This window comes from Gorilla gorilla, chromosome 3 (assembly GCF_029281585.2).
Source record: "Gorilla gorilla gorilla isolate KB3781 chromosome 3, NHGRI_mGorGor1-v2.1_pri, whole genome shotgun sequence".
Lineage (NCBI taxonomy): Eukaryota > Metazoa > Chordata > Mammalia > Primates > Hominidae > Gorilla > Gorilla gorilla.
This window is the reverse complement of record NC_073227.2, coordinates 208,221,278-208,240,725: the sequence shown is the minus strand read 5'-3', so window position 1 is coordinate 208,240,725 and position 19,448 is coordinate 208,221,278. Positions and strand designations below refer to the sequence as shown.

The 19,448-nt window shown below is 36.8% G+C and overlaps 1 long non-coding RNA gene across 1 annotated transcript; it reads right to left on the bottom strand.

Moving 5' to 3' along the window:
- Window positions 1-1,081: 1,081 nt before the first annotated feature.
- Window positions 1,082-15,971, bottom strand: LOC129533005 (uncharacterized). Its single transcript, XR_008678999.2, has 3 exons — window positions 15,272-15,971; window positions 1,335-1,526; window positions 1,082-1,238 (listed from the first exon to the last, which is right to left on the bottom strand). It is a non-coding gene; the product is annotated as an uncharacterized lncRNA (long non-coding RNA).
- Between the last annotated feature and the right edge of the window lie 3,477 nt (window positions 15,972-19,448).

Sequence of the window (19,448 nt, the reverse complement as noted above, 5' to 3'; positions counted from 1 at the left end):
AAATTGCATGATTGAAGTATGTTTTCCCCTCTTGATTATCCTCCTATTCTATTAAATAAGCCCTTTAATACTGGATTGTGTGTGAATCTCCCACCTTAAAAATTCTATTCACACCAAATCCTGGTCTAGCCTCTGCCTCATTTCTCTGTTTCCTTTCAAAAGCAAAGGTGTCAAAATTCTTGTCTGTATCTGCTATCTACTGTCTCTCCTCTCCATGTCCCTTCTTAGCCCATTCAAGTCAGCTTCTGCCCTCTCTACCCCATTGAAAGGACTCATATCATCATCACCTGATTTCCATGTTGCCAAATCCAGTGATCTTTTCTCTGTCCGTATTTCAACTGCCCTCCAGCATTGGATGGAACGTGTTCTGTTTTTCTTTTAAAATACCTTCTCCGCTTGCATTTTCTAACATAATCCTCTCCCAGGGCAAGCTCAGTCTCAGGCCCTCTTTTTTGTCTTCTGTTCTTAAGCATAACTAAGCCTGTCTCCCCCATAACTATGACTTTTAATGCCCAGATGTTTCCTTAGCCTATGATTCCTTAGCCTTACCTTCTCTCCTGATATTCCAGTGGCACCTCTATTTGGTCTAAATTTAAACTTGACTTGACCACTCATCTGCCACGGCCACCTTCTTCCTGACTTTTCATCATCTCAGTAAATGGCACCACTGTCCACCCAGAAGCCCAAACCCAAATTCTAGGAGCATCATTGGCACCTCCTTTTTCTCTCCACCCACTTCTAATCCATCAGCAAGTCCTTTGCATTCTACATCTGAAATATATCCAGAATCGGAGCACTTCTTTCTCTTTTATTTTTATTTATTTTTATTTTTTGAGACAGAGTTTCGCTTTTGTTGTCCAGGCTGTGCAATGGTGCGATCTCGGCTCACTGCAACCTCTGCCTCCCAGGTTCAAGCGATTCTCCTGCCTGAGCCTCCCAAGTAGCTGGGATTACAGGCACGCACCACCATGCCTGGCTAATTTTTGTATTTTTAGTAGAGACGTGGTTTCACTGTGTTGGCCAGGATGGTCTCGAACTCTCGACCTCAGGTAATCTGCCTGCCTCGGCCTCCCGAAGTGCTGGGATTACAGGCTTGAGCCACCGTGCCCGGCCACTTCTCCCTTCTTTACTGCTACTTGTTTAGTCCAGGCCACTGTTCTCTTGTTTGTATTAATGCATCAACTTCACATTGGTCTCCAGGCTTTCATTTCAGCTTCACCTCCTTCAGTGCATTCTCTCTACACAACAACCAAACACAAAGCAGATTGTCAGGGACAGATTAATAGTTTCCAGTACTATTACCATACAGGTAAATAAGAATCCATATTCTTTACCAGGGTGACATGCCCCCTGTAATCCAGGCGTTGCTACTTTTCCAACTACATCTTCCATTGTCTGGCATATTTCCTACTTTTCAGGCACAATGGGCTCCTTTCTGTCCTTCATACATGACTAAGCACTGCTATCCCAAGTGTCAATCTTATATATAGCAGGTCCTCGAATAACACTTCATTCAACGCTGTGTTCTAAAATTGAGGAGAAAAAAATGAATTCCCATTGGGGACCCTGTCTGTGTGGAGTGTGTGTTCTCCCCACGTCTGTGTGGGTTTTCTCCATACATTCTGGGTTCCTCCCACATCCCAAAGCTGTACCTGTGAGTTGATACTCCATGGCCCCAGTGTGAGTGTGAGTGTGAGGTGGGTGTAGGTAAGTGTGGGTGAGTGTGAGTGTGGATGAGTGTGGGCAAGTGTGGGTGTGAGTGTGTGGGGGTGAGTGAGGGTGAGAGTGTGAGTGTGGTAAGTGTGAGCGAGTGTGGTTGAGTGGGTAAGTGTGAGCAAGTGTGAGTGTGTGGATGTGAGTGTGGGTGTGAGTTTGAGTGTGGGTGTGGGTGTGTGGGTGAATGTGGGTGTGAGTGTGTGAGTGTGCATGTGAATCACCAGTGATGGGAGGGTGTTCAGGCCAGGCTGGTGCCTGCTGGGAGCCCAGAGCTATAGGGATAGGCTCTGGCCACTCTAGACCCTGAACTGGAATTTTAAAATGCTTTGCAAACACACTTATTCTTTGATTTTACCCACCACCACTATGACTGCCATCACTTACTGATTCACCAAAAATTGGGTAAATAATTCTCTGTTTTTTGACTCTATCTTAATAGTACATTTAGCTCACACATATTTCAATGTTTAATACTGGAAGTGTTTTAGTCTTTATGCAGAAGTTGGTGATGTTTTGTGACTAGACATATGCCCCAGGAACGCAGGGAAGGGAACACACACTGGGTCTGTCGGGAGGACGGGGGTAGGGAGAAAATCGGGATAAACAGCGAATGCATGCGGGGCTTAATACCTAGGTGATGGGTTGAGAGGTGCAGCAAACCACCGTGGCACATGTTTACCTACGTAACAAACCTGCACGTTCTGCACATGTATCCCGGAACTTAAAATTAAATTAAATTTAAGAAAAAAGAAAAAGAAATACGCCCTAGGAATTTAAGTCTTCTTTATATAAGCCTATGGGAAAATTGGTTTAGTTACATTCGTTTCGCTTCAGGTCGCGGTTTCCATGAACCAATGGCTGAGATGAAGTGAGGACTTAGTATACAGAGGATTTGAATGTGTGGTTACTGAGAGCTGCTGAGCACGCGAAACTGGACCGGATTCCATGGGGAAGGCAAAAATGGATCAAGAAAGAATTCTGTCCTCCAGCTATTTATAATGTAATAAAGAGAAAATAAGACATACATGAATTAAGTATAAAGTCGTTTTTGTTTATTGTAGTGGAAGTAGTATAAATCAAGTATTAACAGAAGGAATTTGAGAAAGCTTTTAACAGAGTGCAAGACAAAAAAAAAATCCTTGTCACAAAATAACATGAAAGAAAGTGGAGTGGTGGAAATGAGAGTGGAACGTTTTAAAAACTGTAAATAATAAAATTTTAGAAGCATACAGGTAGGAAGAGGGAGAAACAAAAACGAGTTGGATGTAGATTTGAGAAGATAATAAGTTAGTTTAAAGAATTTAGATTTTCTTTAAGAGAAATTAGAGTTTGTGGAAGTGATCTGAGCAGGGCAATTATGCAATTGTCGAAATGCTATGGCAATTTTTTCATGTGCTCATGCAGGTTTCTAGACAAGAATCAGATTGTTGTATTTCAGCAGTGCTTAGTGGAGCATTTTATCCTTTTGATTTTTAAGTGATTTAATAGTTATCTGTCAATTTGGAATCTTGGCTTTACATCTCCTGTTCAATAAATCATTCTAAATAGCTAAAACACATCATGCAATTTTTTACTATTTTCCAGTAATACATACACAATAAACAAAAATGACTTTTTACTTAATTTGTTATGCCTTATTTTTCTCTGTTACATTAAGAATGGCTAGAGGACAGAATTCTTTCCTTATTTATTTTTTGCCTTTCCTGTCAAATCTCATCCAGCTCTTTTGTTTAGAGTAACTCTTGGTAACCACACATTCAAATCCTCTACACAGTAAGTGCTCACTTAATGCAGTAGATAGGTTCTGACTCACATGTCAAAAAAACTTACTAGTACAAAAGGGCATACAGTTAAAAAAATTATCCTGTGATCTCAGTTCCCCAATTCCTTCTTCAGAGGTACTCTCTGATACCAGTTCCTCAGGTATATGTGTGTGTGTTTTAGTACGTTTTTATTCCAGTGAGATACTACTATACTCATTGCTCTGCACTGTGTGTGGGGTGTGTGTGTGTGTGTGTGTGTGTTGTTTTTGTTTGTTTCATTTTTATTTTATTTTCATTTATATATATATATGAGACCTCTATATATCATCATTTATAAATTTATTACCTTTCTAGTAGTTGCATGTTTTTATCTGTATGAATAGACTCTTTTATTTAAATAACAATTCAATAAATATCCTTATATATATGTCTATTGCAGAATCAATTTCTACAAGTGGAATTGCTAAGTCAAAGAGTATGAATATTTCAGATTTTGAAAATTCTTACCAAAATTCTCTTGACAGATTCTAGGGCAATATTGTCTCTCACCAATAGAGTATGAATGCCTGGTTAACCACATGTTTACTTACCTAGTAGCTTATATAACTTTTTTTACAATCTGGTCAATAAAAAAGGTATCTTTATTTTGTTTTATGAAAGTAGATAAAATTTTAAAACATTTTCAATAGTCATTTATCTCTGAACTGCCTGTCCATATTCTTTACCATTTATATAATTGGTTTATATTGATTTGTAACAGGTTTAATGTATTTAAAATGTGCTCACATGTCAATAAATTTGTAGCCTCAGATGAAATCTATAATTTCCTTATAAATTACTGAAAATGACTTATAAGGAAATAGAAATCTTAATAGGCCAATAATCATGAAATATAATGATTTAATCAAATAAATAATCAAAATCTACCTAAAAATTACTGAATCTATGTAATTTTACCAAAAGATTTATATTATTCCTAAAATAATAAACAATTTTTACATTTTAAAAATTATTCCAGAAAATGGAAATGGAGAAAGTACACTCCAACTCTATTCAGGCTTGTATAAACTGGTTATCCAAACAGGGAATTTCAAATTCTGGTCATGACTCAGTAACTAGTACTGTATTTGTCCCTCCACTGTAAACAATTTGTAAAGCTGGGGGAAGAAAATGAAGCAACTCTTTCAAGCACTGGACAACAGGCAGTGTAAGATTTTTTGTTGAGTAAAGGGAAACATAAAAGTTAGCCCAGTGCTTACCCAAGCTTTTAGTGAGTAGACACCTTCTAAACCACAGTGCAAGGAGGACAAACGGAGCACAGTGGTTTTGCTGAGCAGAGTAAGCACAAACTGGAGTTCAGAGATACAGGAATGACTGGAGCTTATCAGGACTCCAGAGAGGAGGCAGTTGGACACAAAGGAGTCTTAGACGTCCGAGTGAGGTTTTACATAGGTTCTTGTCTGAGAACCAGGTTATTAATCACAGTTAAATCTCTGTGAGGCCAGCAAAGAGTGCTGTATGGGATCAAGATTTGAATGAGGACACCACAGTGCTGGGAGATAAGAAGTCCTATCCAGTCAGAGGGGAGAAACCTCACTGAGACCCTTGGCCATTCAATTAAGACCTCAGAAACGCCACAGTTTAAGAGAAAGGGCTACATACAGCCCAGAGTAAGGCTGCATGCTTAGGCTGTGATTTAGGACAAAAGAGGACAAGCTTTAAGAAATAATTAAGCTGAGCCCAACAGTACTAAGAGGATCTACCAGTAATTAACTGCCTAAGAGAGAAATTTTAATACTCTTTAAAGAAGACAATAGTAGCCAGACTCTTTACAATGTCATCAAAAATGTGTAATGTACAAAATCAACAATAATTAGATAATCTAAAAAGCAGAAGATTATGCCATGGTCTTAGTCCATTTTGCATCACTATAAAGGAACACCTGAGGCTGGCTAATTTATAAAGAAAAGAGGTTTGTTCGGCTCACAGTTCTGCAAGATATACAAAAAGCATGGCACCAGCATTTGCTTTCAGTAAGGATCTCAGGAAGCTTCCAATCATGGAGGAAGGTGAATGGGGAGCAGACACACCACAAGGCAAGAGAGGGAGCAAGAGAGAGGTAGGAGGGGGCACCAGGTTCCTTTAAACAACCAGTTCTAGTGTGAAGTAATAGAGCAATAACTCACTCATTACTGCAGGGAAGGCACAGGGCCATTCATGATCCACCTCCATCACCCAACCCCTCCCACTAGGTCCCACCTCCAACATTGGGAATCATATTTTAACATGAGACTTGGAGGGGACAAACCTCCAAACCATATCACCCATGATGAGAAGACACAAATAAGTAGTAGAAACAGATTTTAATATAACCTAGATATTGGAATTAGCAGACAGTGATTTTAAAACAGCTATAAGAATGTTCAAGAAAGTAAAAGAAAAGTCAACAAGTAAACAGATGAGAAATCTTAGCATAGTAATTAAATATATTATAAAATATCAAATGAATGTCTAGAACTTGATAAGACCATTTTTTTCCATTGTGCCTTCTTATGTCTCATTCTTTCCACTGTACCTTCTTAGTCTACTGCTGAGATTGTTTCATTTATTGCATGTCATAAGTTGGAGCAGTTTCTGACTTTTGTTTTTTCCTGCTGTTCTACAAAACAACTCCTACCCTTAGAAATGGACTATTGCTTATTTATAGAACAACATACACTTACGTTTAATACTGCTCCCTATTTACCACCTTATTTACAACTTTAGTTTGCATGAATATCAAATGACTTTTGATGGTTTTCTAACAATTTATACTTAGGCTAGATTCTAAAATGACAAAAATATGTAGAAATTGATACAGAATGAATGTGAACATAAATCTGAATATGTATATAAATATCATTAGTTACAATGTGCTGCTGCTACACACATGCATCAGAATTGCCTAAATGAAAAGACTGACAATACCAAGTGTTAGCAAGGACGTGAAACATATGTAACTGTCACACATTTCTGGTGAGAGTGCAAATTGATAAAGGAGAGTATAAATTGATGTAAACTCTTTAGGAAAGCATTTGGTAGTATCTATTAAAGCCAAGCATGAACACAGTTCTTTTAAGGACACCATCTAAAATAAAAATCCACCAGAACTTTATAGCAGAATGGAGATTATATAAGAAAGGACAATGAAAATTAAAGATAAAATATTAAAAATTTCCCAATCTGAAGAAGAGAATCTGATACCCAAAAACAAACAAACAAACAAACAAAAACTGCAGTCACCTGAAGGACATCAAGCACTCTAACATACATAACATTTGTTGTGCCAGCACCAATGATCCAAAAACTAATTGAAAAAGATGATCCAATTATCAACCCAGATCCAAAAATTGCAGCAAATCCAGAGCCAGATAAACGTAAAGGTAGCCATATCCAGGCACAGCATAAGCAAATTACTGAAATTCAAAGATAAGCAAAATATCTTAAAAGCAGCCAGAAATCAAGATATAGACAGGGGAACAATGTTTTGAATGAGTGATGACTTCTAATAAAAAAAAAGATGTCCAGAAGACAATGGAATGACATTTCTAAAGTGTTTAAGAAAAGAACTACCACTCAGAATTTCTATTTTCCATAAGAATAGTATCTTTTAAGTAAAAATATTGTTTGAAATGTGAATAAAATGAGTTTCAGATAAACAAAATCTGAGAGAATCCATTGTCAGTATACCAGCACTAAGAGAAGTATAAAAAGAATTTTTTAGAATGAAGGGAAATGATATCAAACAAAAATTTAGAGGTAATGACAAATACCTGCAATGATAAATGATATGGTTAGGCTTTGTGTCCCCACACAAATTTCATCTTGAATTGTAATCCCCATAATTCCCACGTGTCAAGGAGAGACCAGATGGAGGTAACTGAATCATGGGGGAGTTTCCCCCAAGATGTTCTTGTGATCGTGAGTGAGTTCACATGAGATCCGATGGTTTTATAACAAGCTCTTCCTCCTTCTCTAGGCACTTCTTTCTCCTGCTGCCCTGTGGAGAGGCACATTCCATCACAATTGTAAGTTTCCTGAGGCCTCCCCAGCCATGTGGAACTGTGAGTCAATTAAACCTCTTTTTTTTATAAATTGCCCAGTCTTGGGTATTTCTTTATAGCAGTGGGAGAATGGACTAATACCATAAATAAGTGGGTAAATACAAAAGATATAAAGAATATTTATATGCAAATTTGGAGGCTCACTTCTGAGTTTTCCTCTGTTTTTGCCCCTCAGATTTCAATAATTTTGGCCACCTACCTTTGCTTCCACAGCTTGGAATAACTCTTAATGTCTACTGGGGCTATTTCCCCATGCAGGGAATTGAGAAATGCTTTGAGGAAATAAACCAAGGTTATTCTGTGATTTTTTTTCTTTAGTACTCTCTGTGTTGGTTGCTGTCCATTATATTCAAAGAGTTATTTTCTTGCTATTTTGTCAAGATTTTCCTACTATTGTCAGCAGGAGGGATAGTGTTTTATAAGTGACTCCATCATGCCTGAAACAGTAAGTCAGCCAAGCATTCTTTAAGGAGAAAATTCAAAGCTGAGGAACTCAACTCTGGATTTCAAGATTTATGATAAAGTTATAGCAATAAAGACCATCTGGCTTGGTGTAAGGAAGAAAAACGCACAAATAGAATAGAAGAGAGTCAAGAATAGACACACATAGATGGCTATATTTAAGGAAAAGATGGTACTGCAAATCACAAGAAAAAGGACACTCCTTTCAAAAACTGGCACAGGGCTATTGGAAATATATATTTTGAAAAAAAATCTCTACACCTACCTCATATGATGCAAAAAGTCAATTTCAGATGAATCATAGATCTAAATGTAAATTATAGAATGATAAAACTTCTAGAAGTTAACAGAAGAAAATATCTTAATTATCCTGGTGTAGGCAAAGACTTCTTAAACAGAACTTGAAAAGCACTAAACATAAGAAAAAGCATTTTAAAATTAAACTTCATTAAAATTACAAACCTCAGTTTAGCAAGCTAAGACCGGTAAGGGAGTGAAGAGGCAAGCTACAGTGTGAAAATTGTGGGTGAGGGGTGTTCCTTTTTGTTTCTTTGGAGGGAGTTGCCCACATTGAGGATAGAATACCACTAAATATCTAACAGAATGGCAAAAGTTAAAAAGAACCACAATACCAAATGTGGGCAAGGTTATGTAGTAATTGGAACTCTCATCCATTTTTTGGTAGGAGGGTAAGTTGGTAACAACACCTTGAGGAAGAGTGTAGTAGAATTTATTAAAATTGACATTAGCAAAACATCAAGAACTCATCAATTCCATTTCTAATATATTCCCAACAAAAGTTTATACCTGTGTTTATTAAAGGAGATATACAAGAATGTTTACATGAGCATTGTTTGTAATAGCCAACAATGTAAACAATAAAAATCTACTTAAATAGCATAATAGATACATAAATTGACAGTCATAAAAAGGAGTACCATACAGTAGTGAAAATGAATAAAATAATGCCACACACTATAATATTGATGAGTCTCATAAACATAATATTGAGCAGAACATGACAGATACGATAAAGCAGATAAACGATTTATTCATATTAAATGTCTGTAAGAATTTGAAAAGGCAAAAGTAATCAATGATGTTAGAAGTCAAGATAACAATTATTTTGGGAGAAGATCAGAGACTGGGAAGGAGCATGAAGGAAACTTCTAAGGTTATACTATTCTTTACTCAAATGTTAAGATTACATGGGGTTGTTTAGCTTGTGAAAATCCTTCTAGCCCTACCTCATGGTGTGTATATTTTCTACATGCATACTGTACTTTGATAGAAGAAAAAGCTCATTAAACCATGTAGTTTGGAGGAATACAGGGCATTCGTAGAATGATGACAGACAAGAGAGAAAAGAGACAGCCAAGTCAGAAAGAGATTTCCTAAAACATTCAAATAAATGAGTGTGTGGAAGTCAAATATATAAAGTGTTCAGCAGCATTACTTCTCCTGGCATAGGGGCGGAATCGTACACACACACGTACACGTATGCCCCTTAGGGTACCTCTTGTGTCTCTTAATCTGCAGACATAAAGAACATCTGAGGTTTTTCAAGGAATCCTTAGGCCCCCAGGAAATATCCATGCAAATCAACTAGATGACCTTTGTCCAGTCCTTCCATTCTAATGTTATCTGAGTTTAGAGAGAGAAGCCTTGGTTTCTATTCTCAGATTAGGAAACTGAGGCCCAGAGAGTAAATTGCCTAAAGTCACAGGACTACAAAGTGGCAGAGCCAATTTTCTAATGGAGGCAGCTCATCTCTAGGGTTATGCATTGAATCACTACACTGCACTGCTTCTTCCTGAATCACAGTTTGGGAGGGGTCCACTTCAGGTGATACTGAGCCCTCCCACAGACGTGCAATTCAGTGGGGGGCATGGTATTTGTAAACATGAAATACATACTACACGTGGAGACTAAAGGCAGTGAAATGGATACATGTCTCAGAAAAATACACACTGTATTATTTGTGTGTTTAAAAGTTTACTTAAAGTGTTTTATAGTTATTTTATATCAATGGAATTTTCTTTTAGTCATTCTTTTGAAATTTGTCAGTGTTGAAACATGGCTCTCAGTCACTTTAACTGCTGTACAGAATTTCTCTGTGATTGAATATTCCACAGTCCAGTTGTCTACTCCCTTATTAATGAGAATTTAAAACTGTTCTTGCTTTTTTTTTTTTTTTTACTACGAAACAGTGCTCTAATAAACAGCCTTATGCCTCTCACCTTGGACATGTGATAAATCAAGAGTCATCCAACTGTTTTTCTAAAAGTCCAGATTGTAAATATTTTTGCCTTGATGGACTATAGGGTCTCTATAAGCAACTACTCAATCTGCCATAATAACACAAAAGCAGCCATAGATGATACATACATGAATGAGTATGGCCGTGCTCCAATGAAACTTTACTTACAGGCCGGGTGTGGTGGCTCATGCCTGTAATCCCAGCACCTTAGGAAGCTGAGACAAGAGGGTCGCTTGAGCCCGGGAGTTTGAGACCAGCCTGGGCATTGACAAAAACAAACTATGGATAACATCATATGTATTGTAGAAAATCTGAATGCTTTCTCCATGAGTTTGGAAATAAGACTAAGATGTCCACTAACACCACAGCCAGTCAGCATTGTAGCAGAGCTTAAGTTATGCAGTTCACTTAAGCAACGAAAAGGAATGAAAGTTACAAAGTTTGAAAAGGAGGTAAATTTCAGTTATGACAGGATTGTGAATGGAGGGAAGCCAGAAGAATTACAAAGAATCTGTTACAATGATTAAGTGACTATAACAACAAGTTCCTGGATACAAAGTCAATATTAAAAAATCAATTATATTTCTAGACACTAGCAATTGATGAAAAGAAAATAAATTAATATACTATCATTTGCAATAATTTAAAAAACAATAAAAATATTGAGAATAATCAAATGAAAAGTATACAATACCTCTAGAAATCTGCAGCATAAGGATGACCTAAATAAAAGGAGAGACTAGAAGAGTCAATATTGATAAAATGTCAGTGTTCTACATATTCAGCACAATTCTAATTAAAATCTCAGCAGGCTTTTTAAAAAGAAATGTATAATATGATTCTGATATGTATGTAGAAATACAATACCCAATGAAATACTGAAATAAAATTGAATAGCACACAGATTAGTAAATGTTAAGACTTACTATAAAAGTGCTGTAAGTTTAAAATGGTGTGGTATTGGTACAAGGATAGACAAATACACTATTAGAAGGTATTTAGAAACAGATCCTCACAGAAATCACTACCTGATTTACAATAAACTCATGAGTGAAATACAGTTGGGGAAGCAAAGATGATTCTTTTTAATAGATACTGTTGCATTAATATCTTATTGGAAAAAAAGAACTCTACCTCTCACCATACACAAAAATTAATTTGACATGAATCATAGACCTTAATATGCAAGAAAATACAGTAAAGTTTCTGGAAGAAAATATAGTACAATATTTTTATAAACTTAGGACTGTGTAGGACATAAAAAGTCCTAACCACAAAAATAAAAGACTGATGAAATAAACTTTATTAAAATTTAGAACTCCTGGCCCGGTGCAGTGGCTCATGCCTGTAATCTCATCACTTTGTGAGGCCGAGGCGGGTAGATCACTTGAGGTCAGTTCAAGTCCAGCCTGATCAACATGGTGAAACTGTGTTTCTACTAAAAAATATAAAAATTAGCCAGGCGTGGTAGCAGGTGCCTATAATTCCAGCTACTTGGGACACTGAGGCGAGAGAATTGCTTGAACCCAGGAGGCGGAGGCTGCAGTGAGCCGAGGCTGTGCAACTGCACTCCAGCCTAGGTGACAGAGGCAGACTGTCTAAAAATAAATAAATAAAATAAAGTAAAATTTAGAACTTGTGTTTATCAAAGCAGAACTGGTAAGAAAGTGACAAAGATAAGCCATATACTGGGAGAAGATATTTGCAACATATAAATCTGACAAAGCACTTTTCCCCAGAATAGAAAAGAACTTCTTCAAATCAATGAGAATTTTTTTTTTAATGAGCAAAAGACTTGAACAGGAACTTTACAAAAGAGTATATTCCAATAGTCAATAAGCATATGCAAAAGTGCTCAACAGCATTAGTTATCAGAGAAAAGCAAATTCACATCATAACAATACGCCATTATACACCCATGATATGGCTACAGTTATAAAGACCAGTTAACAAGTACTGGCAAGCATTTGGGGTGAATCTTACATATTTCTAATGGGACAGTAGATCGGTACAACCACTTCAAAAACTGACACATTCTGAAAAATGTTAACATATGCTTACTCTATCACCTAGCAATTCTGCTCCTAGGTATGTATTGGAGACAATTACAATGTTTATTAACAGTACAGTACATATATTAAATGTAATAAACTCTACAATGGAATAGCACACAACAATATAAAGCAATGTAACTGCTATATACAACAACATATACTGCTATATACAATGCAACAATACAACTGCTATATACAACAACATGAATACATCTCAAACACCATGTTGAGTAAATGTATCCAGACCCAAAAGAGTAAATTCTATGTGATTCCATTCATATAAAGTCCAACAGCAAATGAAAGTATGCTATGGTGATAGGCATTGGAAGAGCAGGCATTGGAAGGGGGATTTTGACTGGGAGATGGCAGCATGAGGGAGCCATCCTGACCTCTGAAAAGACTCTACATCTTAAACTTCATAGTGCTTATATTTGAGTAAAAATTCATGAAGGTTTGGAAAATTTATACAATTTTAACTTAAAATTTTTAATTGCATGTTTAATCAATTTTTATAATATTTGCAATTAAAATTTTTAATGAACAATTTTTTAACTTTTAAATAATCATTTTAAGTAGTTTTTAAAACTAACATTATCTTGGTTATGTGTAGTCTTTTGTACTTCCATGTAAATTTTGGAATCATTTTTTCAATTTCTGCAAATTCTCCCATGATTTTGACTGAGATTACATTCAGTGAATACAATCAATCTTATCAGAATTGCCATCTTTATCATCTTCAATCTAGGAACGTGATGTTCAGAATCATTTTTAAATTTTTCAGTGTTACATAATATTTAACATACAAACTCTTCATATCTATCATTTAATTTATTCCTAGGTATTTGGTGTGTTTGACAGCGTTGCTTTTAAATGCTGTCATTTAAGTATTTATGTCATTAAAAATGTGTTTTTAAATTTTTTAATTTTTTTTTTTTTTGTAGAGATAGAGTCTTCCTATGTTGCCCAGGCTGGACTCAAACTCCTGGCCTTAAGGTGTCCTCTTGCCTCAGCCTCCGAAAGTGCTGAGATTACAGGTGTGAGCCACCGTGTCTGGCCATACATACATACGTTCATGAGACACCCGAAACTGCTTATTTTATGGCAGGTGAGGTTGTTTTTACTATTGATACTGAAGAAAGTTTTGCTAAAGCTCATTTAAGTTCACACATTAGCTTAAGAACAATGTCAAGTATAGACTCCAATAAGGTGGTACCCAATCAAGTGTGGAAATTGTCAGTGATCACAAAGAATGTGACGGAATAAATGGGAGACAGAGGAAATAATGTAAGTCATTATCAATAAGGCGAGGTTAAAATGCAAGCTTTTACCTCTATATAGATTATAGTCACAGGAAATATCTACATTGCCTAGCTTCATCTTCCTACATATTCATATTTGGGATAAATCAAATCTGTTTTAGAATTCTTAACCATGGCTAAGTACAAAAATATCCGTATGAAGACAGAATAGGTTAGCTCTACAAACAACAATTGACATCGTTGATATTAATATTTATTGATGTTTGTTATGTGCGAGGCGCTATTTTAGGTGCTTTTACATATTAATTCATTTCACTATCATCTATGTTTTATTATTCTCATCTTTTACAAGAAGAAATTAGGACTTAGAAGAATTAACTAAATTTCTCAATATAACAAAGCTGTAAGGGATGAAGAGATGCTTCAAAAGCAGGGTTGTCAAATTCCCCGGCCTATCATTTAAATCAAAAACCTACCATGTCTCTATTTTTAATCAAAGAATATAGCATTGGTTCATTGCATACATTTTTTGAGAGAGATACACACACACTGATTTAGAGCAAGATGCAAAGATCTAAATGTAGGTAAGTTCTGAAGCAGAATTGGAAATACAACCTTTCTATGTCTGAAATCATTACAATTTCAAATCTCTTTGTCAGATTTTCATACAGACTGTCTCTTTGAATGAATAAATTTCTCAGCATACAAACAATAATACTATTACAGAACTACCTCCCAGTGAGTATCTAACAAAATTAGCTTGCCTGTGGTACAAATGAGTATTTAAGTTATCAAATACTAAGTACAGACTCAAGTACTTGGAATTTACTTAGGTGGTTACTTTCTAAAGCTTGACTTTTCCTTTTTAGGTATACTCTGGCTCTTATTCTCACATTATCAAGTAATAGAAATTAGGTGTGCATGTGTGTTTGTAAGTGCACTGATTGTGAAGGTGTGTGTGCATGCGGTGAACATGTCCATGCCTCCTGCATGTGAGGCTGACAATGTCCCCAGGCTCCGCCAGCCACGACATTTCTAGGGCAGGGGAGTTGGAACTTTAGTACCTGGTGGCCAATGGAAAAACTATCTTGGATACAGGAATGAATCCAATGTGCTTTTTGGCTAAAGTCCAGCTCCTTGGGAGGTCACATTTTTCAAATGTGAGTTTTTAGTTTTACATGTTTACTTATTTTTAGAGGGAACATCACTGGGGCTTTTGGGGGCTTAAACTCTTACTATTTCTTAAACGTATTTCTTAAACTAAGGATATTTAGATATTGTCTTCCATGTACTACTTCAAATTCGGTTCAGAAACCCCAGGCAAGGGTATTCTGTGTGTCCTAACCCCTGAAGTTAATGACTCCTAATTAACTCAGCAAGAAGCTAATGACTTGTAAGCACTTGCCAATTGATTCGGAGTATTTTCTTTGTAAGATGAGTCTGGGCCGGCGAACTGGGAAGCCTCTGGCAGACAGAAGGCACAGGAGGGTGGGGGATGGAGAAGTCATTCAAGATGACTTCTGGGAGATATTTAGGGCAATGGAAAGCATAGTTGCAGCCTTTTTACCAATTATTTTTAAACTCATGAATGGTATTATAGATAAAGCTGCATGTTTTGGAGATTGTATAACCAAAACACCGTGAAAACCATTACCTTATGTCCGTTCAGCGACCTTAGTGTTTATCATTTGCATCAATTCAGCTACTGAAAGAGGAATAAACACACAAAATTCTATACGGGATGATGGATCCGACTAGATACTCCACTTATACAGCTATATTTCCTTTGCTTGATTAAAGGTGTTCCTTTAGAAGAGAGATAGTACATACATGATTATGAATCAAACACACATTCATTGAGAATCTGCACTGGGGCCGGCCTCCAGGCTACGCCTTGGGTATAAAAAGACCAATGATCTCTAGCCCCTCTCCAGGAGTTGACAGTTTATGGCTGAGTTTACACTGTCCCAGATTAACAAAGGGTCACTAGAGGAAGGAGCTCTATGACAAAGAAATCCTCCACAAGGACAGTACATTTAAAAATACTTGGCCGGGCGCGGTGGCTCACGCCTGTAATCCCAGCACTTTGGGAGGCTGAGGCGGGCAGATCACCTGAGGTCAGGAGTTCAAGACCAGCCTGGCTAACATGGTGAAGCCCTGTTTCTGCTAAAAATACAAAAAACTAGTCAGGCATGGAGGCACGCGCCTGTCATCCCAGCTGCTCAGGAAGCTGAGGCAGGAGAATTGCTTGAACCCAGGAGGTGGAAGTTGCAGTGAGCCAAGATTGCACCATTGCACTCCAGCTTGGGCAACAAGAGCAAAACTCTGTCTCCAAAAACAAACAAACAAACAAACAAAACTTGCACAGACCTCTGGTGCCTTCCTACAAAGCACACATACACTTATTTACCCCTTACAATTTGCCATTTACACTGAAGTCCAGAAGGCTGACAAGGTACTCTCACTCTAAGGAAGACTTGGTGAAACTATAGTGGTGGCTGAACTCATTTGAACCACAAGAAATGGTTCAAAGAATGTTCAAAAACAGTCTACAGTCTTCAACTATGAAATAAGATACCTAGTTTAAGACTAACATTATTCAATAGCCTTATGCATTAAGAAGAGTAACTTATGAATAACTATTATTGGTTGCAGCAGAGTGATAAGCAACTGGAAAAATTGTCATTGTTAGTTACTGCACTTGAAGATAAGAAGACATAAAACAATTTACACATCCATGTTTCAATGTGCTATTAAAGAAGAATTTTGAAAAATAAATTAAATAAAGCAAAAAAAAATCAATGCAATAAACACCATCCCTTTTTTCTCCTTAGAAAACAGTTAAGTAGCAATTCAACCCTATAATTTTTTTCCAACAGAGGAATAAGAAGATGAGAGTTATCAGCAACACTGGGTACTCAGTAAGCCATGGGCCTCTCTGCCTTTAAACATCATCAATAACTTATTTCTCCTTGGTCTTGCAGCAGAATCACCCATGGACTCTTTCACTGTGCCTGGCACTCCTCTTTTTAAGTGCCTGCCAAAATGTCTTACTTAACTCCTACGGCAAGAAAAAAATAATCAAATTAGGAGAGTAAAGAAAGAATAAGGCCATTGTCTGTGCAGGTACCGTCTGAGCTGGTCTGTAATTTTCCCCAGGAGGAAGCTCTGGACTGAATTGGCAGCCCAGAGTCGTGGCTGTGTTCTCAGACTACCCGCCGCCCTTCTGTGTGACCTTAGGCAGGCCTCTTTATCTCACTGGTTTTCTCACTTTGGCTGGTTGTGCACTAGTGCTTGTGCTTGAGTGCATGTGCAAGCTTCTGGCCATGGCTTATCAGACACATCATAGCCTCAAGTTTTATGGGAGGACTATCTCCTTAGTTTGGTTTTGTGGTATTAGTTGATTTCAGTAATTCTGATGAAAAGTATGTATGTATATAACTATGTATATATGAGTGTGTTTATATAAAGATATATATAATAGATTTATACAGTTATAACATATATCCTAATAAGCCTTATAAGGTGATGAACAATTACTTACAGGAAGCACCTTTTTGTACACACAAGTCAGTTTGAGAACCGCTGGAACGATAATCAGGATTTTTAAAAATTTTTTTTAATTTTTTTTGAGATGGAGTCTGCACTCTGGAGTGCAGTGGCTGGTCTCGGCTCACTGCAAGCTCCGCCTCCCGGGTTCACGCCATTCTCCTGCCTCAGCCTCCCAAGTAGCTGGGACTACTGGCGCCCGCCACCACGCCCGGATAATTTTTTGTATTTTTAGTAGAGATGGGGTTTCACCGTGTTAGCCAGGATGGTCTCGATCTCCTGACCTCGTGATCCGCCTGCCTCGGCCTCCCAAAGTGCTGGGATTACAGGCGTGAGCCACCGCGCCCGGCCCAGGATTACTGTTTTTTAAGGATCCATGCATCTGATTGCCTCTAAGAACAGAAATTAAGATGACAACTCAGCAATATAACACCAACATGTCAGAAAATAAGATAAACTCACTGATTTTTCTTACAAAACAAAACCAAGATATAACAGGTTTTTGTTCTTGCTTTAGACCAGAGGCCAGCATTTCTCCTGTTTTCTCTTATCCACAACAGCCACTTTTTTTTTCTGTATTGCTTTCCATATGATGACTCTCAGTGCCACTAATCCCAAGAGGGGAACCAGTTTTGAAAACACAAGAAAGTCCAACCCAAACTTTTTACACCAGTAAAACAAAGTATGTTATCCTTACAGTAGAGAGATGGGTCACCAATTGATTTTTCCTCTAAACTACTCAGTCCTCTGAGTAAAATTAACAAGAACAGATGTTACTATGCCCTATTGGTGTGGATAAATGTTTATGTAAAGAACCCCTAACAAAGCAGAAAATGCAAATCGTAAGGAATCACAGGCACAGAATCTTTGCCTTGCTACTTCCTCTGTCTGGAGGTAATTTTCCAAGATCGTTGCATAGTTTCTTATTTCTCATTATTGAGGGTTCAGCTCAAATGTCATCTACGGAGAGTGGCCACTCTTAACTATCCCATCTGATGAAGTGCCCCAGACTCCCCTTTTCCACATTCCCTTGTGTAGTTTTTATAGCACTTTGATCTTTATTTATTGTTGTCTTGTTAATTGGCTGTCTCTCCCATTAGCCTGTAAGCTTCCCGAGAGCTGAGAGCTTGCCTGCCTGATTCACCACAGTTATTTTCGGTGCTGGAATCATGCTTGGCTTACAGTAGGCTCTCATGAATATCTGATCAGTGAATGAATGAATAAATGATATGCTAATTTTCTCATTGTAAAGAAAAGGATTGCATGGAAGTAAAAGGGTGACCAATTACGAACCAAGCCCAAGACTAATTTCACATGGAAGGGCTTATAGTTTACCAGACAATGCTTACTGGACACTTGAATTTTCAGACCTCAGTATATTAATCTCTGGAAATTCTGAGTATAATAGCCATCTTAGATAAGTGTGGAGAATATGCAAAAATAATAAATAAATAGCAATGGCAACTGGAAAGTATTACTGTGAAGTAAATTCAACAAATCCAGGCTTCTTTAAGTACCAACTGGCTCAAAGTTGAATTCCTAAATAATTGAATTAGAATCAAGTTACCCTTCCTTTATGAATTTGCACTTTGAGATATACTAACTCTGTCAGCATTATAAACTCATGAAACATAGCAATTATGAATTAATCAAAGTAGATCATAGCAATAAAAATTCATAATCCAGTTCTCACATAGGTCTCTTACGGACAACCAACCAAACAATACAATACAAAACAATAGGAGTTGTTTATTCCAATATATGTTCTAATTGTGTTAAACACTTTTACATTATTTGATTTTGAATTTTCACTAAAAGAAAAACCTTAAGTAACAAATGGCATTTTCTTGGCCAGAAAGTAAAAATATGAGTTATATGACTTTTATATGTCATATATGTTGTATGTTATATGACTCATATGTCATATATTATATGAATTTGAAAATATAATCAAAATAAATGAGCGAAATGATTTTGATCAAATCATGTTTCAATAATACTTGTCCAAAACATTTTCTTTTTTCCCCTATTTTAACTGTCTAAAGGTAAGGTAAAATTTTAGGTAGTAGCTTCAAGTGAGAAAAATTCAATTGCAGACTCACAATGGGCGTTCTTGCTATATTTAGGATCGAACAAAACCCAATGAGTTTATTCTGTACTGTATTAATATAGATGTAGAATAAAAGTTATGTTTAAGTTTTATACCTTTTCTTGGTTTTGTCATTTGGGAACATTTTTGTTTTATACTAAACCCCAGTGATGAAGATAAGTGTAATTCATTC